The sequence below is a fragment of the Schistocerca nitens genome, chromosome 1 (assembly GCF_023898315.1).
Source record: "Schistocerca nitens isolate TAMUIC-IGC-003100 chromosome 1, iqSchNite1.1, whole genome shotgun sequence".
Lineage (NCBI taxonomy): Eukaryota > Metazoa > Arthropoda > Insecta > Orthoptera > Acrididae > Schistocerca > Schistocerca nitens.
Window position 1 is genome coordinate 354,778,954 of NC_064614.1, and position 25,897 is coordinate 354,804,850.

The window sequence follows — 25,897 nt, forward strand, 5'->3', positions numbered from 1 at the left end:
ACTACGACATGCCACGTATGCTGACCAACTGTCAGCTACGTAAAGTTACTGAAGTCATGAGCATTGGTACAGCGAATGCTGAGCTTCAGTGAAGTTGGCTCCCGAATTTCGTAAAATAAACGTTTTTTCAGAGTTCTTGAAAAATATTCTATAGCTTTAGAGCTCTCTGTGCCGGCCGCCGGAGTGGCCGAGCGGTTCTAGGCGCTTCAGTCTGGAACCGCGCGACCACTACGGTCGCAGGTTCGGATCCTGCCTCGGGCATGGATGTGTGTGATGTCCTTAGGTTAGTTAGGTTTAAGTCTATGGGACTAATGACCTCAGAGGTTAAGTCCCATAGTGCTCAGAGCCATTTGAGCCATTTTGAGAGCTCTCTGTACATAATTTGAATAGCTTGCAGAATTTTACGACGAAAACAGTAATCTGCAAAAATGTAAGCTTGTAAAAAAATTATTTCCCAATTTGCCAAGAAAAAGAAATTGCAAGCACAATTCTGAACGGCTCGCTAAGAATTCTGCAGAAAACCCTAATGACACTTTTATCTGCAGATAACAGTCTATGAGATACCTCCAATAATGAGGGACCCCGCGCCGCCCAAGGCCAGAGTGGCGGCCTTGGAGAGCGGTCAAGTGAGCGGAAAATTTGTTTTGCCAGGGTCCTAGGGGTGGAGAGCACAGGTAGCTTTAGAATCGGCTTCTGGAGGAAGGTGAAGGCTGTCACAAAATGAAAGTTATGGCAGCTGAGCAATATTCTGAAATTAAACAGTAAATTACAGATTCATTGTACCGAAAAACCAATCATATCAACGTAATCACGACACTGAGATGCATGTAGGCTTGGCTCTGAGCACTATGGGACTTAACTTCTGAGGTCATCGGTCCCCTAGAACTTAGAACTACTTAAACCTAACTAACCTAAGGACATCACACACGTCCATGCCCGAGGCAGGATTCGAACCTGCGACCGTAGCGGTCGCGCGGTTCCAGACTGTAGCGCCTAGGCCGGCCAGAGTGGCCGAGCGGTTCTAGGCGCTACAGTCTGGAGCCGCGCGACCGCTACGGTCGCAGGTTCGAATACTGGCTCGGGCATGGATGTGTATGTTGTCCATAGGTTAGTTAGGTTTAAGTAGTTCTAAGTTCTAGGGGACTGATGACCTCAGTAGTTAAGTCCCATAGTGCTCAGAGCCATTTGAACCATTTTGTAGCGCCTAGAACCGCTCGGCCACCCCGGCCGGCTGCATGTAGGGAGTATTTAATGTAATGTATATTATGCAAACTACGGAAGTTGCGCTGGCGCTACAGATAAATAATATTGCACAAATCATTTTCGAAGGAATGCTGAAAAACAAAGCCTTCGTATTTTTTATATGTAAATATCTTAAAGCTCATTAATAAAGCGAACTTAATTAACGTTCGATGTACTTATTTCTTCGCGTTTACATATTTATTTCTCGACATAGTCACCCTGTCGATGAAAGCATTTCTTCCAGCTAGAGACCAGTTTGTTGACTCTGTCACTGTAGAACGTTTGATTTTGTTGATGGAAGCTCAATCTCACCTCTACGTGCACCATTTCATCGCTATCAAAATGAAGTCCTCGAATATATTCTGTAAGTTTTCGAAACAGAGGAAAATCAATCGATAGATCCAACTCAGGTCTGTATAGAAGATGATCGATGACAGTGAACCCAAGGCGTCGGATTTTTGCAGATGTCACAACACCTGAGTGTGGTCTAGCATTACTATCCTGAAGAAGATGGTGCTTCACTCTTTTGTGCTTTCAGTTTTCTGAGAGTACCTTGCTGAGATTATGGTGGTGCCTTAGGCATGAATTCCAAATGCACCACACCTTGAACATCACAGTGGGAATGACTTTGCCCGCTGAAGTGATGGTCTTGAACTGTTTTGGTCTCCTGTGTGGCAGAATTCCACCGATGTTCTCTTGTTGTCAGGGTCCAAATGGTGAACCTAGCTTTCATCACCAGTCACAATGTTGTTAAGGAACCCATCACCCTCACGCAAAGAAAGTAAAAGAAACTATTGACAGATATAAGCTCTCCCTGTTTCGTGTCAGGAGTATGCATTCAAAGCACCCTCCATGCATATAGTTTTCTGTACCATAGTTCTGTAATGATGGCCTGTACACGTTTTCGTGATATTACACACTCACTGTATCTGTATTATCAGACGGTTTTTTGTAATGAGATTATCAACCCAATTCCGATGAGTTTCGTCGATTGTCATACGTGGTTGTCCACTCCGAGCTTTGTCACATACATTGAGAACTTTGGGGTTGCAATATTTCAGTATTTCACAATGCAGCGGAGCGGTAAACATGATTACAAATAACATTACATTACAAACAGTGTAAAAATCGCACCTCGATTTCCTTTGTACCCAAAAAATCGCGTTGATCAACGAAAATATCGCCCAAAGAGCGATGACTGCATTAATTTAAAAAAAGTGCCCAAAATTCTGTCATTATTAGTTGAAATGACGAAATATCGTCCAACCTGGTCAACTGAGTGGTGCTCAGTTATGAAAACCAGTTCCGATACGGAACGATGAGAAAGGGTTTGTGGAGGGCAGAACAGGCATAAGTGATGATAGCACATTCTATAGTTCGTTCGTTTCTAAAAGAATTTTTGAGCGGGCTGCCTGAATTCGTCCAAGCTGACTGCAACCTGTATCAGCCCCTCACCCCTCCCCCCCTTTCGTCTGAAATCTACAATAACGGAAGCCACGAATTCTGTGCGCTATGAAATCTTAAAATATGAATGCATTCATGTACTATCAGATGACGAAACATCTAGAATTAAAGGAAAAATTGGCAATAAGAACTCCACGTTTTGTTGTGACGCATTTTATTTTATTTGGAAACAATGTAACAAGCTGTAATGGCGAAGGAGGCTTGGGGGGGGGGGGGCAGTAACCGTGATATTGTGGCTGGCAACAAGCGACGAGAAGTGTCGATGGGTGGTGACGTCGGAAATAGTACTACGGCCTACTTCAGAGAGCCGCGAAGTATAGACGAAGTCGCCCTACCACGTTTACTTACTGGCCACTCTCCATTAGCTTATTGATTCTTGCTCCGAGGCAAGGACGGTCTTGCATGTGGTGCTTAATACTTTGATTGCCGGCCAAGTTTCCCGAATGCCGACCATTTTTATGGCTGTTTCAGAACCTATATGACCACTGCAACACAAGGAAGTCAGATGGAGACCGTCAACATACGTGGTTTCTTGTTTATAAGAGGGAGAAATCGTCCTCCGTCAAATAACTGGATCGGCAGTCTATCGGAATTTTGACGGGTCAGGCAGCCAAAACGCTAAGACACATTGGTTATTATGTAACTAACTGTGTTTTATACGCTTTCTGAAGGGCTGCCCTTGGATTAGACAGGGGTAGTAATAGAACTAACGTAGTTTGTATTTTAAAATTTTATACATTATCAACAGTCCTTCCTATAATATCAGGTAAGAAATTTTAATCAGTCGAAGACTGATTTATTCAACATGTAGCTTGTTCAGCCAGTCACACTAATCTGCATATTCAGTTTTACCTTGCGTCTGTCTGTGGAATTTCCGCACTTTAGATTTTTTTAAAAACATTGACCGATTGGGATTTGAGGTATATCTGAGAATGTGTGTGTGTGTGTATGTGTGTGTGTGCGTGTGTGTCCACGTACTATCAGAAAACTTAGCAGACTGGCTGGCTTTTTCCAGGTTTTTTAGTAGTTGTAAATTGTCGTAGCTGTTTTGAGAAAGAACCAGAGCTCCAAGCCCTAATAGAAAGCACCGAAGCTCAAATAGTTATAGGTACAGAAAGCTGGCTAAAGCCAGAAATAAGTTCAGCCGAAATTTTTCCAAGCGATCTAACAGTGTGAAACGCGTATGTATTCAGTACCAGCGATGGCGAGGCATGACAGAATCTCTGACCACAGAGTTATTTATCGTTGCTAGTCTGCGCTTGACTGCGCGAGAGTCCAGTTGCGAGTTGGACTCAGTCGGAAGTTATGTGTGAGGAGTCGGCGGGCGTCGACATGGGTCTCTGGTCACGGTTCGGGACGAGGTATATTGTTAAATAAGGTAATGAAGCAGCATTGCGCTCAGCCAATAACATCTGTTAATTATAATTAATTTGTTCAAGAAATGCCCCAATAATAATTTTGTTTTCAAAGCAATCGTTTTTAAGAAAAGAATCATTCCAATTGAAACAATATTTCCTATGCTTTTCCTCCCAGAATCAATTTATCAGATTAATTATTGCACAGGGCCTAAGGTCAGCGCAGCTGCCCTTATAAAATTTATCAGGTTCACCTTAACGTTAATTTTGTGGGGACTTAACATTTTTGTACATTTTTATTATCATTGAGTTTTATTACTGTGGGAAGCTAACATTTGGCACTATTTGCAATTCTATTCAATTCTTTTCATTTTCATATTTTCACGGGGAGGTTACACTTGGCTCCATTGTCATTTAAATATTATCAATTATTTCTGCGGGGAGGTTACAAGTGTTAAGAAAGAATAGATTAAATACAGTTGGTGGTGGAGTATTTATTGCTGTCAGAAGTAGTTTGCCTTGTAGTGAAATTGGAGTAGATAGTTCCCGCGATGTAGTACCTAACTAAACTATTAATTGGATCGTTTTACCGACACTCCGACTCAGAAGATATAGTTGCTGAACAGTTCAAAGAAAACTTGAGTCTCATTTCAAATAGGTACCCCACTCATGCAATTGCAGTAGGTGGTGACTTTAATCTACCCTCGACATGCTGGAAAAATTATACGTTTAAAGCCGGCGGCAGGCATAAAACGTCATCCAAAACTGTACTGAACTCTTTCTCAGAAAATTATTTTGAACATTTAGTTCATGAGCCCACTTGAAGCGTAAATGGTTGCGAAAGCATACTCGACCTCTTAGCAACAAATAATCCTGGACAAATAGTGAGTATCATGACGAATACAGGGATTAGCGACCACAAGGCAGTTGCTGCTAGGCTGAATACCGTAACACCTACAACCATCAAAAAGAAACGCAAAGTATATTTATTTAAAAAAGCTGATAAAAATGCGTTAAGACGCAGTGAAGACTGAAAGAATAGCATTATCGGATTTTTAAAGTTTGATGCACTCACCTTCAGAACTGAGTCAGTTACTATCCTTCAGTGGTAGTGCTAGCACAGCGAACGTTCAGCTTGTGACGAGCCGCAGACGTAAAGACTACTGCAGCTAGCTGTCCCTTAGCTCGGCCGCTTATTTATTAGGCTTATGACATTTGGCTACAGTCTTCACTCCTTCCGATCTGACCATGTAAACGTAGACAAGTTGTGGGGTGATTTCAAAGAGATAGTATCGGCAGCAATTGAGAGATCTATACCACATAAATTAATAAGTGATTGTACTGTCCCCCCATGGTACACAAAACGGGTCAGATCGCTGCTGGAGAAGCAGCGAAAAAAGCATGCGAAATTTAAAAGAACGAAAAACCCCCAAGACTGGGAATTTTTGTTGAAGTTCGAAGTATACAGCGCACTTCAATGCGAGATACTTTTAATAATTTCCAAAACCAAATACTGTCTCGAAATCTGGCAGAAAACCCAAAGAGATTCTGGTCATACATAAAGCACACCAGTGGCAAGACGCAATCAATACCTTCACTGCGCGATAACAATGGTGAAGTTACTGATGAGAGTGCCACTAAAGCGGAGTTATTAAACACGGTTTTCCGAAACTCCTTCACCGAAGAAGACGACGTAAATGTTCCAATCAAGAACAACTGCCAAGACGAGAATCATAGAAGTAGATATCCTCGATGTAACAAGTCACCTAATAAAGCCAAGGCCTCCGGTCTAAACGTACACCAGTCAGGTTCCTCTCAGAGTTTGCTGATACAATAGCTCCATATTTAGCAACTATATACAACCACTCGCTCGCAGAAAGACCCGTACCTAAGGACTGGAAAATTGCTCAAGTCACGCCAATACCCAAAAAAGGAAGTAGGAGTAATAGGCCCATATCACTAACGTCGATTTGCAGTAGGGTTTTGGAACATATATTGTATTCGAACATTATGAACTACCTCGAAGAAAACCATTAATTGATACATAGTCAGCACGGATTCAGAAAATATCGTTCTAGCGAAACACAACCAACTCTTTATACTCATGAAGTAATGAGTGCTATCGGCAGGGAATGTCAAATTGATTCCATATTTTTAGATTTCCAGAAGTCTTTCAACACCGTTCCTCAGAAACGTCTTCAAACCAAACTGTGTGCCTATGGAATATCGTCTCAGTTGTGCGAGTGGCTTCGTCATTTCCTGTCAGAAATGTCACTGTTCGTAGTAATAGACGGAAAGTCATTGAGTAAAGTAGAAGTAATATTCGCCGTTCCCCAAGGAAGTGTTATAGGCTCTTATTGTTCCTGATCTATATTAAAGACATAGGAGAAAATCTGAGTAGCAGTCTTATATTGTTTGCAGATGATGCTGTCATTTACCGCCTTACAAAGTCATCAGATGACCAAAACGAATTGCAAAATGATTTAGATACCTGTGTGGTGCGAAAAGTAGCAATTGACCCTGGATAAATAAAAGTTTGAAGTTATTCACATGAGTACTAAAAGAAATCCGCTAAATTTCGATTTCACGGTAAGTCACACAAATCTGAAGGCTGTAAATTCAACTAAATACTTAGGGATTACAATTACAAATGATCTAAATTGGAACGATCATATAGATAATGTTGTGGGCAGAGCAAGCCAAAGACTGGGATTCATTGGCAGAACACTTAGAAGGTGCAACAGGTCTACTAAAGAGACTGCTTACACCATGCTTGTCCGACCTATTCTGGAGTATTGCTGTGCAGTGTGGGATCTGCATCAGGTGGGACTGACGGATGACATCAAAAAAGTACAAAGAGTGTGTAAGTAGCCTGTTTATGTGTTTGTATGTTGGCAGCGCTATAGACTATATTTAAATCTCTGACAGCGCTGTGCGCCCTCTGTAAGAAACTCTGTGGGAGTGAATAGACAGCAGTGATGGAGGTTGGAAGTTAATAGTTAGCAATGATGGAGGTTACAGGTCTGAAGTGTTAGCGCGAGCGGACGGTCTGGACGTGTCCCTCATGGAGATTAAATTTTGTTGACGATTATATAATTTTTGGAACTGTATGTCACGGACCACTAAGTTATATAATTTCTGAAGTGGATGTCACACGATTAAGGTAAAATCTGCTAAATACATTGTTTTATCTGCAACAAAATCTTTCCTTTGCTAGTCACGTGCATATCAGTAGTTAGAGCCTACAGTGGTTAGAATCTTTTATTTAGCTGGCTGTATTGGTGCTTGCTGTATTGCTGTAGTTCGTGAATGAAGATTTTCTGTGAGATAAGTAACTTACGAAATGTGTGGCTTATTGTTAGGATTTCTTCTAATTCAGGACCATTCTTTTGTGTTAAGTAACAGTCAGATTGAGTTTGAATATTTTGGGTAATTAATGAATGGAATGAGTTTGAGTTGTATTTGTCAGGAATAATTCTGTAGGTCAGAAATGAAATGATAAAAAGAATAGCAAACTGTCAGTACGTTCAGTTTCGCTCAGGAGTTTAAAACACGTTCACTTGCATTCACTTTCAGTCAGCAGTTTCAGAATTAAATAACGTTGAAGTTTCACCTTCTCAGTTGTTTCAGTGCAAGTAAAAATATATTAAGAAGTTTCACCTGTCGACCCTTAGCTGACGATACTTCACTGAAATCGTCTGATTGAATAATTAGTGCACGATTAGAAATAAGTTATTCTTTACTGCTTGCGCGTAATTGTATAGAGAATTTCCTTTGTAATTGCAGTTTCTTGTTGTTGCACTGCATTGTAGTGAGCGAAGCAGTTGTGACTTGCACGTGGATTTGCACTACGTATTTCGCAGTCCCGTTTGCAATTAAATAGATATTGATTATTTCAGTGCTATTTTAGTGTGTCTACCTATTTTTGCTTTTCAAATTGCTTTTTGTGTGTTATCGTGTGGAATAGTGTGACGATCATGGCGTGTGACAAGCGTAACACTAGGCTGAAAGCAAACTGAGAAATGACAGTGACGACGAACGTAGCTCATTAGTATCACCTTGTAACGAATTGACAAATGTTTAAGACAGTAATTTGATAACTGTGCATAGGGACATGGACCAGGCAGTAAATAACGGGGTAGATATGGAAACAATCGGTGAACTCGCAACTATTGTCGGTCGATAGGTCGGTAACAGTTCGCCTCAGGAATGCGAAATAACAGAACAAAATCTTGCAAATTCCGTAGCTTTAGGTTTTGCGTAATTACCCTTTTCTCAATTTAGTCAAGACACACTTTCTGTTTTTCGATATATGGATATTGCCGGCGCGAATGCACTGCCGAAAAGCGCAATCGAACATGTTTCAGTCATTTATGCATTGGTATTGTATTTAATTCAAACAGTTGATCAAAAACCCAGAAGCTTCAAAAGTTAGACACAATGGAACAAAATCAGGAACGAATTCTGCAACAACTTCAAAAGTTAGACACAATTGAACAAACACGTGAAGATTTAACCGCTGAGAGATCCGATATCGAATAGAAACATCAAAAATTTTCTGAAGATGTAAAAACACAAATTTGTGAACACTTTCAGCCCATATTTTCGTGAAATGAAGACACATTACAGAATCATTACACTGACATAAAAGAACTGCAGATTTTTGTACATGAAAATCACGACACCTTGCAGGCTAACATTGAGACTCTGTTGCATCTACCGATACGGTCACGCATCTTGTAAAAAATTAGGAAAACCTTAAGGAAACAGTAGATATGATTATGACACAAAAGTAACACGGCAATAATACATGGTATTTCGGAGACTTGAAAGGAGTCGGTAGGGTGCACCGAACTTTGAGATGGAACCGCCGACTTCACGTAAGAATGACAGATTTGCTACTCGGCGGCACGATGACTTTGACTATGAGCTCTTCATCACTATGCATAAATTCAGAACATTTAAGAATTCTAGTGATGATACACCTCCACAAGCTTGGCTTTACCAATTTTCTTACTGCTTTCCTTCGAACTGATCATCAGAGAAAAAAATTTAACAAAAGATTATACCACATTTCTCGTGTAAAACGGTTTATTGAGAGATAATTTGCTTCCTGACTTAGTCATTGCCATAAATTTTCACTTCACGTTACTGTCACGCTTTGTCGCACTTAGAAACTGTTAACATGGAGCGATGTTTTGAAGATAACTATCTAATCAGGAACCTATGGAACTTATATTTTACGAGTCCACTTTTATGGGGAACAGACGACAGTCGTATTTTGTGTACATTTTTGCTTGTTAGTTGCATGATTGCGTAACTACTGTAAGGCTTACATTCTTGGAACACATACTGCTAATGAGGTTTTACTGCAACATTTTGGTTTACTTGAAAAGACATTTTTATTTAAAGTACTTTCTGAGAGGTCAAGTCGACACAGTACTAGGTTTGACAGCTACACGATTATACTACGACGCTAATTATGAGTGACATAATTTTCATTATTGCTTTTGCGCTGCATCTATTTTATGTCTGCGCAGTTTTTCTACGTTCTTCTGGAAAGTAAAACACGTTTTAGTTATGACTTTTGTGACATAGCTACATTGAGACACGTATTTTCTTAACACAACAATACATTACAGTATAGTACTTTCAGTATCACGACAATCAACGTAAAAACTACGATATTTATACACATAGCACTTTACTTTTGTGTATGTCAAGGTAGGTACTTGGTTTTTTGGAGAACTTGGCTTATGGACGACGATAACTACGACACTTGATACAGTTTTACCGTTAAGCAATGACAGAAATTCTTACAGCAAGAAGCACAGTTTAGCGCTACAGAACACCCATTTGAGTGATTAATTTTTGTACTTGGAACATTTTTAGAAATATTTTTGAACTACAATGATACAGAGAAGGTTTTCCGTGATACATTTCATTCTGCAGTTTTTTAAGATCTGAGGTATAATTACATTATCCCTCATGGGGGTACACCCACTTCGTGTACCATGCGTGTGGCAAACGCAAGGAGCCCTAGCTAATGTGGTATTTGCTTATACAGTTTTACACATCGGTACCATATTTTCCTAATGCAGAATTACACAACTGTTAGCAGAGAGAAATGGATATTTTTTACTAAGTCTCTGGTACATGTCTAGTTAATTACACAGCTGGTTACTCACACTTATGAAATTGTATTTTGTCTGAATTTTGGGAACTGTTCACATTTACTTTTGGAACCAAAAATCATGATGGGATCATGATTTTTGAAGTACGTTTGAGGTAGATGACACTATTGAAACGAGCCAGAGAGCATTTTTTTAAGATTTTGAAATTATTGAAGGAAGCTACTATGATTTTGAGATTTTATTGATTTGTTATGATGATATTATTACGACGATGATATGTATTATGATGTTGAGATATGTTTATGATCAATAAGATGATGCTATATGAGTAATGTGATCATGCTACATGTTTATTATGATGAAATATTAAAGAAGTATCGACGAATATGTATATGTGTAATAAGGCAATGAGTAGTGGTTAGGGACTCTGGTTTGTGAAAAAAATGTTGGAAACCAAGAATCGTACTTTAATGGTTATGAGATGCGAGCATATATGTGAATGTGAGTACCACAATGCTGACAGAAATTTTTGGACACTGTTATTGATGAAATTTCGTTTCTAAACACTTCTCCTGTAAATTTTCAACCTGTGAAATTTTTTATTGGTATCAAACTGTCATTATAGTTGAAACTGTTGTCATAAATATTTTCGTAAAAAGTGAATGTGGCCTTGATGTAATGTTCTGCTGCACCCAGCTGCGCATTAGCCGCTTTGAAATATACTCATTTTATGTGGTCTTTCAACTTTACTTGTGCCGCTTTAGTCACTTTGATGCTTGCCGCACTCCTGTAAGCGCTCCCATAGCTGCAGACAAGAGAGGCTGTTTACCTTGCTATTGACATTTCATTGCAAAACGCACCACAAACATGACGCACTATTAGTTGGAAACATATGATTACACTTTGGAGCTCGTACTTTGTGCTACTTACTGAAATGCTTATGAAGTGATGAGAAATATTCTTATGTCTACACACGTGATTATGACAAGTATCTCTCTACGAAAGTTGAGAGAATTTTTACTGACTTCTGAAATGCCATATGGTTTGTGAATGTTGTTTTTATGCTTTGCTTTGTACATATTTGCTTATTTTATTTGATATTCGGTTTTTAGCTACACTGTAGCATTGGTTTTATAAAATACAATTCAATACATATGCTAATGTAAACACTTTCTGTCAACAGATCCATTAAATAATAATTTTATGACCTACATTCTTAAAAAAGAGCACTTGGAAAGGAAAGATCAATATGAAAGAGCGCTTGAAAAGACTAGTAACAGGAATTGCATACATAATTTTCTTTTCAAGGACTTGGTAATTTTTTTGGTGGAATAAGTTGTTGTGGTGCACCACTCTAGTATTCAGATGTGACATAGACATTAATATGTGAATAAACATCTCTCTTATCTGCATTGCTGTCTTTACTGTAATATTTTTTTTGCTTGTGCTTTGTCATGTTTAGGTATAAGTTATTGTGTTTGCTGCTGCTATTTGTCAGGCATTGTCCTACTGAATTTTACTTTGTATTACTGTGCTAAGCCAATTTTACCACTAATTTATTTGTTTGCTTCATAGTGCTTTGTACTAGTCATAATGTTACATTTTCTTTGCCAACTTAGATATGCTGCTGCTTGCCTTACTGCTTTGCATTTTTGTCATTGTTGTTTGTGTTAATTGTTTTGTGCTGCTGCATTGCCTCGTTCTCTAGTTCATGTATCTGAGCTCAGTAGATTTAAGTTAGTTTAAGTGCGGCTATGCTGTACAAGAAAATGGGTTATGATGAGTTGGGAAGTAATGCATTTTGAGGCTATAACAAAAAGGTTTGACCAAAAAGTATTGTATAATGAGGAACAATTATTTTGTTAAGTAGGATTTTCTTGGAAACAAGTGATGAGGTAAGAAAGATACGAAAATATAAATACAGATAAATAGCATTTTTTGGGGGGGGGAACAAATGTTGAAGTAAGAGAGATAAATGAAGTTTTAGTTGGAAATGAAGTAGGTTTGGTTGAAAGTTACAGTTCATGTGAGAAGTTAATGTTTCTAAGAATATTCTAATTTTTTCATTTCTTTACTTATGTCATAATTCTTGTAATACTGATGTATATGTTTATTTCTATTCTTTTGTAAGACCTGTATTACTACAAATGTTATCTGTATTATCATGTTCTTGACTGTAATTATGTTTTCTGTACGTTTGTAATTGTATTCTTATGCTGTAAAATTGTTATTGTATAGACACCATTTCTTCAAGTTCAGTAAATAGTAGGGATTCATTTTACTTCATACATTTGTCTGTTTGTCGTACTGTTTATTTAAAATGTTAGATGTTATATCACTATGTTTGTGCTTGCACGTGTGTTCATAATTCAGCAAGGGACTGGTTAACAGCATTGCTGGTTCTCAGTATATTGCAAAAAAAGATTTAGTAAGTGCACAAGTGTTGGTTATAGACCTGCTGCAGTGCCATCAAGACTCTTCAATTGTGATTGTGCACCCACACAGTCGCAACGGATGACTACTACCATAATTTCTACAGGGACTACAGTGGGTCTGCAGCTTTGGTGGCCCAATACTACCATAAACTCTACAAGGAATACTGTGGGTCTGCTCTCTGGTGACCTACCAATTCTACCAATATTCTTAAAGACTTCGACTGACTCTGCTGTGGGTTTGCTCTGTTGTGGCCCATTATCAGTCTTCATGTCACGAGTCAGCACTGTGTATTCGCTGGGAGGACAACACTACTTCTTCAAGACTGCATGGACGTCCACTACTTCTGTGTATACTTTCAAATACTGCTCAGACTTTGTGCATAAAGCTGTCATAGACTACTACTATGATGAATGATTAAGACTGTCTTTAGGGATTGTGAGGACAATTTTTTTCTTTATTGACCAACAGTATATTACTAATCGTGTGCATCTGATCTATTTGATATTGCTAATATAAAAAAGTTTTAATAAATTAATCTTGGCCACTGCCCAAAGCACTTTGTAAAATTTTTTGAGAGGAGCAGTGGGCTATGTAAGTAGCCTGTTTATGTGTTTGTACGTTGGCAGCGCTATAGACTATATTTAAATATCTGACAGCGCTGTGCGCCCTCTGTAAGAAACTCTGTGCCTGGTCGGACTCGCAGTTGGGAGTGAATAGACAGCAGTGATGGAGGTTGGAAGTTAATAGTTAGCAGTGATGGAGGTTAGAGGTCTGAAGTGTTAGTGCGAGCGGACGGTCTGGACGTGTCCGTCACAGAGATTTAATTTTGTTGACGATTATATAATTTTTGGAACCGGATGTCACGGACGATTATATAGTTTTTGAACTGTATGTCACATGATTAAGGTAAAATTTGCTAAATACATTGTGTGCTTTGCAACAAAATCTTTCCTTTGCTAACCACATGCTTATTAGTAGTTAGAGCCTACAGCAGTTAGAATCTTTTTTTGGCTGGCTGTATTGGTGCTTGCTGTATTGCGGTAGTTCATGTAATGAAGATTTTCTGTGAGGTAAGTAACTTATGAAATGTATGGCGTATTGTTAGGATTTCTTCTAATTCAGGGCCATTCATTTTTGTTAAGTAATAGTCAGATTGCGTTGCGTTTGAATATTATGGGTAATTAATGAATAGGAGAAGTGTGTATTGTGTATGTCAGGCAAATTCTGTAGATCAGTGTTGAAACGATAAAGACAAGTAAAGTTTCAATCAGCAGTTTAAGAACATTGAGTAAGCATTCAGCAGTTTAAGTAAAATTATATTAAGAAGTTTCAAGTGGAACGGTAGAAAGACAGCTAGGTGGTTCATTGAACCCTCTGCCAGGCACTTTATTATGAATAGAAGAGTAGTCACGTAGATGTAGATCAACCACCCACACATCAATAAAAAACACATGTGTCTGTGATTTATTAGATAGCCAATTGAATTTTTAAAAGTATTATTACCTTGATAAAATATTGAAATCATAGGTCTACGAACTTTACTCTTATAAGCACAAAAACATTAAATCTCTGCTGATAACGTCGACGTTGAGCGCCCTGAACCCAGTCAACAACAACTAGAGGCAGACAATACAACTCAATCAGTAAAATCGAGATGATCCATTAACATGTATTCTGTCTTTGTTTCCCAATTAAAGGATTTGAAAGCTACACCAACGTCGCTAATACAAGACAGATGAACAGGACTCGTGTCTTCTGAATGAAGAGCCAGCAACCACGTTTTCTTAAAAAATAGCTTTATACGGCATGGCTCGTTTCAGGATGCTATGGCCATCTTGAAATTGTTAAATTTACGTTTTTTACACGGAACGTCACGTTATCCATGTGTTTTTTACTACTGTAATGTGTTATAGTGTATGAATCTTAAGCAATCTTTTGCCTACACGAACTTAGAAAAAAGAACTCGTTATGTTACAAGATATCAGTTGACAGACACAGCAATTGCGTATACAATTACGTGAGACAAACCAGAGCAACGACCGAACGAATAGTTAATACCACTATTGTGGCTTTATTTTAATATTGTGAATAATGAATACTCAATGAATAATTTTATAAATCAGTCAAAAAATTAGTCATATTTCTAAAATACGTGTGTGGCAGACAGTCAAAATATCAATATTTTGCAACTGTTCGAGAGAAAAATACTTTTTCTTAAAGAGTAGACATATTAATTGGCTTAGACACCAGTTTCTTTAGGAAAACAGTCAACAGATAAAAAACCGGAGGAAGGAGAAGATACTGTCCGATATATGATATCAGAAATCTGTCATTCCTCGAAACAACGAGCATAAAGAATATTAGGTAAGGCTTGATAATGCTAAGCTCGCAGTGGAAGGTCTGACGTTTGCGTGGAAGTCCTAACAACAAATAAACCAGCCGTGTCATGACCCTAAAACGGATATCTGAAAGTTAGCCAGGTTAAGGACGTTTCTTCTACTTGCCACATAAAAACCGACTGGAAAATACATTGCGCAGTTGCTCGGCTTTTCTGACTAGGCTTCGTGTTGCGTGTTTTGAAAATGTTTCGATACAAAAAAGCAACTCCCTAAAAATGTTTCTGCATCAACGTTGTGACGAATTACTAAAATTTTATCATCTATGAGCGCCACCTAGTTGCATTTCGGCGCAGATTTTCATGAATGAACATTTCTACGCTTGTTACTGCGTCTCTTCAGCATGTTTGTTATAGTCGTAATTGTTCGCCTACGGTGTCACCTCAAGTGTTACCTGTTACCGCACAAGCTCGTTAACAGAACATGTGTTCATTATGGTTAACACGTGTGGCCTTCGCAATTTTTCCTCCATGTTGTAAACAACTTCTCTTCTTTATTTCATTAATCTGACAAGCCATGTCATAGAAAACACCTAAACGCCCGATTCCTTAAAGAATCGATCTCCTTTGTATAAAATAGCCGAATCTGATGACTTTACAAAAGAGTTAAGGGGGGACCTACGTGAAATACAGGTACAAATATGACCTGCCACCAAATCCATAATTTTTGAGTTATATAACTGAAATTATGTACAGTGGTTGATGGTAGTTCAAGGAATCTACTGAAAGTTTTTTGTAATTTTAATTGAAATTTTCAAATTGTTTGGAAATTTTTAAATTTTTGAATTCACGATTCACATAGGTACCATTTACCAAGAATGTTTCTAAGAAATTGTCTAGTAAATTTTACAGTATAATCTCTAAATTCATATAAAGAAACCCACAGAAACATTTCAATTTATTGACGTTTAACGATTTTCTATGTTTAATTGTTTTTTAACTGAAATAATGTACATTAAAATTCTACCTTCTTAATTATATATCTTGGCATTCATGCATGAAATTAAATATTCACTCTGTGAACATGTTTCTTATAGATAATACAAAAGACAAGCAAAATATCACAGTCACATCTTTTCTAGTTTTGGAGAAAAATTTACCTGAAAAACGTAAATAGTAGTTCTGAGAAAATTCCTTTTAAAGTTTAACATGCTCTTTCATTGTCGTTCCCTCCTTCAAAAGACATCATATCTATACCCATTGTCCTCATTTCCTTCCACACTTCTCTTCTGTCTTCTTCTTTTCTGTCTTGTCAGCTTTGCAAGGTCTTCAATGGATTTATTAGCCAATAAGTATATGCTGAGTGTCTATCCCCTTCAATTTTGACAGTACTTGCTCATTACTTGCACATCAAGTACTTTACCTACATCAACACTTACCACACTGGAAATGCCGTATAGGGATGTTTGGTCTCTCTTCATAAATGTGCCATCACATGAAACAACCAGATCAGTGTTCACGTGATTACGATCCACGTCATTCTCTCTTACTGACTCTGCTGTTGCTGCTGACAAATTCTCTTCACAAACTTCATAAAGTGCCTTCTCCAATTCAGTTTTTGGCGTTCAAAATCTAGCACATGGTGCTGGCATATTCATCATTCCACAGAGTATGTTTCCTCCTCCTCTTCCTACACCAATGCATCTTATGCCATATAAAAACCTCATATTCGCTCCATTTTTTGATCTTGATGTTTTAAATGAAGTGTCAGCATCACAGTCCTTGCATAAAATATGTACATACACACCACGCCCACTCTGTTACCATCATCGAATAATTCCAGATTGTCTAAACCACATGTCTTGCATACGCATGCTAATTGCACTGCACTAGACAACAACTCAATCTGAATCATCCGATATCCAGTGTTATGACAGTCATCACCATTTCAGTAATATTGACACTTGAAATCTTCTGTCTTGAGCTGCTGGGAGAAGAGTTCACATGTTTATAACTCATAGTCTCGTCAGACAACTCGGTACTATGACCGAAATTATTTGCGTGTCTGCAATTTAATAAAGCACGTACACGCTTCTTGCACATCTTTTTGAAAACGTTTCTTTGTCGTGGCATTATTAAAAAACACAACAAAATACAATGACGAAGTTAGCACAACAACGCAAATAAATACAAGTATTCGCGACTTTGTATACAAGGATTATCGTTGTCTTTTGTTTCCAGCGACAATGTCCAACAGTCACATACGATGTACAACACAAAGAGAATATACTACATACATTTCAAAGCCGTCTTGTTGTTTCCGTAAGTAATACGAAAACTAATACTGAAGAGTCTCTTCAACCAAGTGGGCGTGGCAGGACGAACACGTTAGGCATTTAATTTTTTTAAGTTACTTAGGTTGCGATTTGGAGTGTGAAATTTCAGGAGATTATTGCCAATGAGTTGAGCTAACGAAAGAAAATAAATTTAAAAAATGACATTTTTCACATTTTCATGTACGTCCCCCCTTAATGTGTTAAATATTTGACTTTAAGCATGTAATCGAAAAAAAGTTTAGTTTAGACTTGAAATTCGGCTTAGGGTTTGTTGGAAGTTGTTAAGAGGTCTCGCTATGAGAAACTAGATGAATATAGTCTGGGCAATCTGCGCTCTAGTTTAACATTTCAGTGTTAATGACGTCATATTTCCTAAACTGTGTGTCGTACAATGATATAGGTTTGTAGGCGCATTCAGTAGTATATGTGGATACTGTCTGAAAACTGTTTTGCGAGCGGAATCGCTAGTAAAGAATTAATAAATCTAATCGTCATGCATTATGCTGATGCTTACGAAAATGTAGTAAGCGACATACCTTTTTCATCATTTTGTGGAAGGCGTCTGGGAGAGAAAGTTTCGTAAGCGTTTGAAATTACGTGTAAAGTTTATTAGAAGTCGCTAATTGCTCTGATTCTCAAATACTGGATGAATATAGTCCGGGTATTAGCGCGCTGTCGTTTATGCTGCCTTTAAGACACACACATAGTTTCTAACTGTAATACTTGTCTTATTGTGATGAGCATTTAACTTAAGATTATACCTCTTAATGAGTAGATTATGTCAGCATTTTGAAGTTTTTAAATTAGGTTAATAATTACGAGAAATGCCGGAAATCAAAATTTCTTGCCCTGGTAACAGTTGGAAAGGCACACTGCAACTGATTTCGGGTTCCGAGACAGCGGTTTAGTAACACAGATTACATAAATGACTGAAAGTTTAAGTTACCGGTTATATTGGTCAAAGGTGGTAGTGAACAGTACAGAAGAGGATGAAGCATTTGACGTTTGCTCACTACGAGTGTTGCTGGTATGTCAAGAACGTGTCAAAAATTGTAGAGTGCAGTGTTTCTGGAAATCGGAAAATATTCTGACTAATATAGCATTATCTGATTTTCAAAGTTTAAGGCACTCACCTTCGGAACAGAGTTAGTTACTATCCTTGGTGATAGTGCTAGCACAGCAAACGTTCAGCTTGTGACGAGCCGCAGACGTACAGACTACTGCAGCTGTTCCTCAGCTGGGCCGCTTATTTATTCGGCGTATGACATTTAGCTACCACCGCCATACTCCCAAAAGGTAGAGGCAACGAACTTTAGAGGATTCTTTGTACTCGCTCGAATGATTCAACGCTCGTGCCTTCCTACGTTTGCTTGCTTAGACAGCGAAAGGGCAGAGCTTAAATCATATCAAACGTCAGTTAAGGGAAGCCGGAGGTGCCTATGCTGCCCATGTTAAAATCACTAAGTTTGAGGAACATTTATGAATAAACTACCAAATAGAAAAATTTGAATTTTTTTTACATATAGAGTGGTTTAGTATTGCAGTTATGACTGAGCGATTTTGGAGTATCTTTTCTAGTTTCCTTACAATTATTTTTTTATTAATGACCCAAATTTTTTTACAAATAATTGTTTTATAATTAAACAGAAATGAAACTACTGAACAGATTGCCAAATGGCTGTGTTACAATGTAAGTTTGACCACTAGGAGTGCTGTATAAAAATTTCATCTCTCTAGCTTGAGTGGATTTTGAGAAAATGTTTCTTATATTCGAAAAATTCTAATTTACAGGAAATGGCTATCAAAGTTTCTCAATACGTTCCTGCACTATAGGATGGATTATCAGGGTCTTCTTCTTCATCCTCCAAAAGCTTCCTCTTCTGTCTTCTTTTCTGGCCTGTTGTTCCATCATACTTCATATGCCTTTCTCTTCTTTCTGCTCCTCTTATCCTTTCTCAGTCAATATTTCTTAGTGCTCGTACAGTGTTCACCCCAGCTGTAAATCCTAATGCCTTCAGAACTTCACACTTCACACTGTTCCCTTGGCTGCAGGTTGCTATTGCATCATAAATGCCAAAGTGCAGTGTTTTTATGCTTACAAACACCCTTTTAGGAATCACTTTCCAAATCAAATTGTTTACGCTCTCATTAGGATTCTGCGTCTTTCCGTGTAGACATTTGTGTAACAATTCTGGCCGTGCTAAGTCATGAAAAATTAGTTTTATTGTTCCCTCCTGATTCTTGTACATACTGCATATTACCCGCTTTACACAAGAAGTATAATACTACCAACAACAGGCGCAACACTGAACTAATTCGAAACGGTAAACAGCAAAGAGACGATGTTCCGCGCTCTTATTCATTGTAGTATCGCAACTTGGTATTAGTGTTAATTTTCTTTTCTCTACGTTCTTTCTCTTCTTATATACACGGTTACTAAAACGTGGCATCGTAACCAGAACAAAAGTGTACGACAATATTAAATGGAGCAAGATGTTCGAAATTCTGAGGAAAATAGGAGTAAGCTGTAAGGAAATATGGGTAATATTTGTAACAGAAAACAATGTAGCCAACCCTTGCACACTCGCTGTATGCGTAACATAAGGCGCTGTATGCGTAACAGGCCGAGAAAATCCCAAGCAGTTCGCGAGGAAGTCACGAGAGGGTGTTAGATGCATTCAGCGGCCGCCCATTTCCTCTGCAGGCGTGGGGGAAAATGGTAATAACTCCACTTCTAGGGCGAGTAGAACAATAGTTCAATGTTTACAGTAAAGAGGAATGTTCCAATTAATTTTCGGTAGCAAAAAAAAATCGTAATTTTCTGGATTTGACCACCTCCGGCTCCCCTTAACGCATTATATTTCTCCTAAGTTTATCAATTCGCGAACATCGAAGTCATTTCACTTAGCTGCTGTCTGTCTGCACAAGGACGAACGAAGGAAGGATGTTGGAGGAACCATCCCTACGTTCATCACAAGTGGTTAAGGGAAATCACGGCGCAGTAAAATCAGGATTGTTGGAATTCAGCAATATGAGTTCAGGCTTTAAACCGCTTTGCCATCACACGCGGTTTCCTTCATTAGTGCACTCGGATTCCATGTACTGTTTCTTTTACAGTGTGCGCGCTGAGGCTTAAATTTCAACCAGCAGTACAGAAAAAACCCAAAATCCTGAGTTGTGCCCAATTGATGGAAGAAAGACTTATTTGGCTGCGAGGAGAGGGGAAAATTTATTTTTGTTGTCGGTTCATTACTTAGAGGCGAGTTGTCATTGGCTGCAAATAAAGGGGCTCCAGTCGATAAAAATAATAAATTTAGTTTAAGAGAATGAAGAAATTTAAAATATACGATTTTATGTAATAGATTGATGACAGCATGAGACAAACGCGTGGATCGTTTGTTATTGCTGGGTTGGCTGCATTATCGTCTTTTATTAGATGAAACCACTAACAGCCCGATTCTTGAAAGAATCGAATCCTCGTGTATAAAACAGCTCCAAACTTCTGATTATTTTACAAATGAGTCAACCTGTTAGATATTCGACGTTAAAAATGAAAGCGAGAAAAAGTTTATAAAATTTTTAAGTTATGTTTACAATTTGTTGGAAGTCACTAAGTATTTTCATCATGAAACACTGGATGAATATAGTCTGGATAATTTGCGCTTCATTTTAAGCAAAAGTAAGTGTTTCAAGTACTTAAATATTTATGACGTCATACGTCCCGAACTAAGTGTCGTATAACGGCATAATTTTGCAGATACTTTCAGTGATATACATAGATACTGTCTGCAAAGTGTGTTGCAAACAGAGGCAGTAGGAAAGAAGTAATATATTCAAAACGTCATGCCTGATGCTGAAGTTTTACAGCGCCCCATTTCAAGCAAAAGCTTGTTTCTCACGCATCTCAATGTTTATGACATCAAATCTCCTGAACTATGAGTTGGACAATGGAATAATTTATCAGGTACACTCAGTAATTCATGAGGATATTCCTCTGCAAAATGTGTTGCTAATAGCGTTAGTAAGAAAGAAGTAATAAATCAAAACGTAATTCCCGATGCGGAAGTTTGCCTGTAAGAACAGCGAAAATGTAGTAAACGATAAAGTTTTTTTTCGTAATTATGTGGAGGCGTAGACGAGAAGAGGTTTCATAAAAGTTTGAAATTATGTTTAGAGTTTGTTGACAGTCGCCAAGTGCGCCGATTCTCAGATACTGGATGAATATAACCAGGGTATTTGCGTGCCGTGAGTTACACTATCCCAAGACTTGTATGCAATTTCCAACTTTAAAACTTGACCTGGTGTGGTAAAACTTAAATGTAAGATTATAACTCTTAATGATTAGATTATCGTAGTATTTTAAATTTTTAAATTTTGTCAATAATTACATGAAATATTAGATTATAATAGCATTTTAAATTTTAAAAATTTTTCAATAATCATATAAAATATTGAAAATCAAATTTTTGTTGCCGCTGGAAGCCGTTTCATAGGAAGTCTGCAACTGTGAATTTGAGCCATGAGGCATGAACAGAGTTTATTCCGTTAGCACTAGTAATACAGATGACTGGTAGCGTGCTCGAACATAAAGATCTTTAAGGAGGAATCACGTTACGGTTGTGTAGCTAAGGGATAATGGTGATGCGAGATGTATTGGTGCAGATGGGATGCCACACTGACTATTTCGTCATTACTACGGGGTCACTTTGACACATACCTATTTTCCTTCTATATTTACGCAAAATGAGTATGGGGTAACAATTTATTCTACTGGTAAATTACTAATTTCTTGACTAAAGTTCAGTGGAAATTAACGAATCAGATAGACAACTTAATTTTCGATTGTTATTTTGAAAGCACAGTAAAATTATCAAGTACTGAAGTTACGTTATTATGTAGAATACAAGTGCCATCTGGTAATGAAGGTCTAATACGACTTGAAAAGTAATTGGGAACATGATGAGAGTGGTTAGACACTACTAGGATAAGTTCCTAGGCACGGAAGGAGGTCTGAAGTGTGAGCACTACATACAGTCTATTTTCTCAAGATTTAAGGTAGATATAGATATCGTCTCAGGTGTAAAGGGAATTTAAAATTGTTACCTGCATTTTGAGCACAGCATTGTACGACCTAACATCCATCAAACGAAAAATTATAGCTACCACTCTTTTTCACTGCGAATTGTTCGAAATTCACACAGTGCTTAACCCATTAGCGCCGTGCTTTGCCATATGGCAACGTTTGTAACACTTTTTTAAAATCGTTGATTCCACGACATCAACGAAGCGAGAGTGTTGGCAGCACTGGATTCCGTTCCGCAAGATTGTAAAGATCACTACAATGCAACAGTTTTAACAATACATTTAAATTCTGCGACGTAAGCAGTATTGGAAGTCGTTGTTTGCTGAATGACGAAGAAAAATGGAGTATAAGTTCGAGTAAGTATGTTTTACACAGTAACTTACGATATATAATTTGGTTTTATAGTATGGTTGTGCTTTAAATACTCAAATACATATTCTTTGGAGTTTACTACTTGCTGTGAAATAAATTACGTTCATTTAGGCCGTTTGTACGTCGGTGTTGCCATATGGCAACGCTAGGCGCTTGTACTCAGTAAAAGGATGAATTTTCTATTTTTTGTTTTAGAAGAGGTTTCTCGCTTTCTGAATCGCTGGAGATTCTTTATAATGACGATATTGAAGGTGATGTGTTTGTTGAGCCCCCAGATCCGAATAGAGAAGAATGATGGATTATTGTATGTGTGGTGGCTGGACAACTCAGTTGTCACAATGATCTCTTCTTCATGTGGTGCACAAGAAGTTGACCAAGTCAAGAGATTCTCAAAACTAAAAAAGCGAAATATAATGATTCCCAGACCAAAACTGGTAGCCAAATATAATACATAATGGTAGGTACTGATCAGATGGATCAGAATCTAGCATGCTATAGTATTGCAATAAGAAGCAAGAAATGGTACTGGTGTTTCTTTACATGGATGTTAGATGTCTTCATACAAAACAGTTGGAGTTTGTATAATAAAGCAAGAAACCAAACTATTGATCAGCTTGATTTCAAGAGAGAAGTAGCAACAGTGTACTTGCAAAGACACCAAGCTTTACCAAAAGGAGCCGGGAGACCTGCATCAAGGGCATGTTCCGACAGCTGCATATCAGATTCAATTAGGTTTGATAAGGCTGACCACCTCGTCCCACACACAGAAGGAAAGAAGAAGAAAAGGTGTGCACACAAGGACTGTAAATCTATTGTGAGAACAATGAATTCAAAGTGTAATGTGGGATTGTGTATTGACTGTTTTATTCCATTTCATCTAATAATAATGCTGAGTTCAAGGTTTGATTTTTGATTATTAATTGTACTGTGAAGTATCAATTGTACGATGAAGACTGAATAATACATTTGCACAAAACTTGTATATGTAATAAGAAATTTCAATAACCTACTTATTTTACTTGAAGTTGTAATCCATATAAATTTAGGTAGTGAAAGCGCCTAGCGTTGCCGTATGCAACATCAAATATCTCGCTAAAGGCGGTAATGACTTTCGTCGAAACAAATCTGTTGTGTAATTTATGCCTTTTACAGACATAATAACGCAAATTTAAAAAAAAAATCACGAAAAAAATAATTCCGGCGCTAATGGGTTAATATAGAAGTGTCGCAATAACTACGACAATTAAAGAAGTGATACATACTGCATCATGAAGCTGAGAAATGAGGCTATAAGATGCAAAAGAATCATTTACTCTTACCAAGTAGTTTCTTTAAAACTGAGGAACGTTACAGTGCAGCCGGCGCGGCGTACGCACGCCTAACGTTTCGTTTATAACAGACGAAGCACACAGTTCAGTAGGAGACAGGCAACTGAAGCAGGTGTCCCTTCAGAACAGAGAAATGGACTCGCCCAGCACTGAGGACAAGAATGCTTTCCTGCTCAGAGGCCAAGTTATTTGCAAGAGTAAAAATATGGACTGAGTACAGAATATGGATTGAGAGTAAACTGAACAAAGACTAAATTAAAAAGGAGCAGCAGAAATGAGATTATCAATTAACTTAACAGCAAAATTCAGGGCCACGAAGTAGAGGAAGTTCAGGAATTCTGCTACCTTGGTAGCAAAATAACGAATGATAGACGAAGCAAGGAGGACGTAAAAAGCACGTTAACACAAACATACAGTGCATTCCTGGGCAAGATAAGTCTGCTAGTATCAAACATAGGCCTCAACATGAGGAAGAATTGTCTGAGAATGTGCGTTTGGTGTACAACATTGTATAGTAGTGGACCACGGACAATGGGAAAAATGTAGCAGAAGAGAATCGAAGCATTTGAGATGTGTTGCTATCGAAGGACGCTGAAAATTAGGATGGACTGATAAGATAAGGAATGAGGAGGTTCTCCGCAGAATGGGAGAGGGAATGAACATATAGAAAACACTGACAAGAAGAAGGCAGTATGGCACAGCACTTGGGGAGAGAGTAAAAACTGCAAGGGAAGACAGAGACTGCGAAACACCCAGACGTAGGATGCGAGTGCTACTCTGATATGAAGAAGTTGCCACAATATTATCCCCTTACATACAAATTTTAATTAATTAATCATTGCACAAACACGTTTTGGGCTCGAAATTTTGTAATGTTTACGTTAGTATCATTATTCTCATTTGCTTTTCTATTTTTAAATTACGTCACAGAGTGCTCCAATTTACCCCATTAACAATGTGAAATTCACAGATTTTCTTAGCTTCTGTGTAACATGGCGCATCTGCATTGACAAACATTTATTTGTAATAATTGATCCAATTTTCGTCTAATACAACGTTTCTTTTTGGGTTCGTCTATTGTTTTACCAAATAAGATTTTGTGAACTATGAACCCAAATATCTATGTTCCAGTAACGTCATATTATTATCTCTTAAAACAGTTCTTAGATTTCCCTCTTTGCTTGTTTAGACAGTCCCCTCACTAAGGCTTATGGATTCTTGTAGTCAATATGGTCGTGAGTTTATTTGCTGTTTAATAATTTAGGTTATCTCGTTTGCTTTCATTTAAAAAAAAATTACTGAATTCTTCATTCCCTTTGTTCTAGTAATTTTTTATTTTAATTTCATTTTTAGTCAAAGTATCCTGTTAGCTATTTAAAAAGTGCTATTATTTAATATTTTGCTGTAATATTCTATGTTGTCTGTTTGGCCCCTACTCATGAATAATGTTTGGCTGTTTGAAAGGTATTATATTCTCTTTCATAACATACACTGACGAGCCAAAGAAACTGGTAAACCTGCCTAACATCGTGTAGCGCCCCCGTGAACACGCAGAAGTGCCGCAGCACGACGTGGCATGGACTCGACTAATGTCTGAAATAGTGCTGGAGGAAACTGACACCATGAATCCTGCAGGGCTGTCCATAAAACCGTAAGAATACGAGGGGATTGAGATCTCTTTTAAACAGCACATTGCAAGGCATCCCAGATATGCTCAATAATGTTCATGTCTGGGGAGTTTGGTGGCCAGCGGAAGCAGTTAAACTCAGAAGAGCGTTATTGGAGCCACTCTGTAGCAATTCTGGACGTGTG

At 38.0% G+C, this 25,897-nt stretch overlaps 1 protein-coding gene across 2 annotated transcripts in view; it reads right to left on the reverse strand.

The window, feature by feature from the left end:
* Positions 1 to 25,897, reverse strand: part of LOC126248801 (venom serine protease-like) — a 274,056-nt gene that overhangs the window by 184,303 nt on the left and 63,856 nt on the right. Inside the window, exon 1 of one of the 2 annotated variants that reach the window (XM_049950205.1) lies at positions 18,436 to 18,535. The exons of the other annotated variant lie outside the window; for it this stretch is intronic. The gene's annotated coding sequence lies outside the window, so the exon portion shown is untranslated. Of the gene's footprint in view, positions 1 to 18,435; positions 18,536 to 25,897 lie in introns of those variants that run through there. 2 annotated transcript variants of the gene reach the window in all.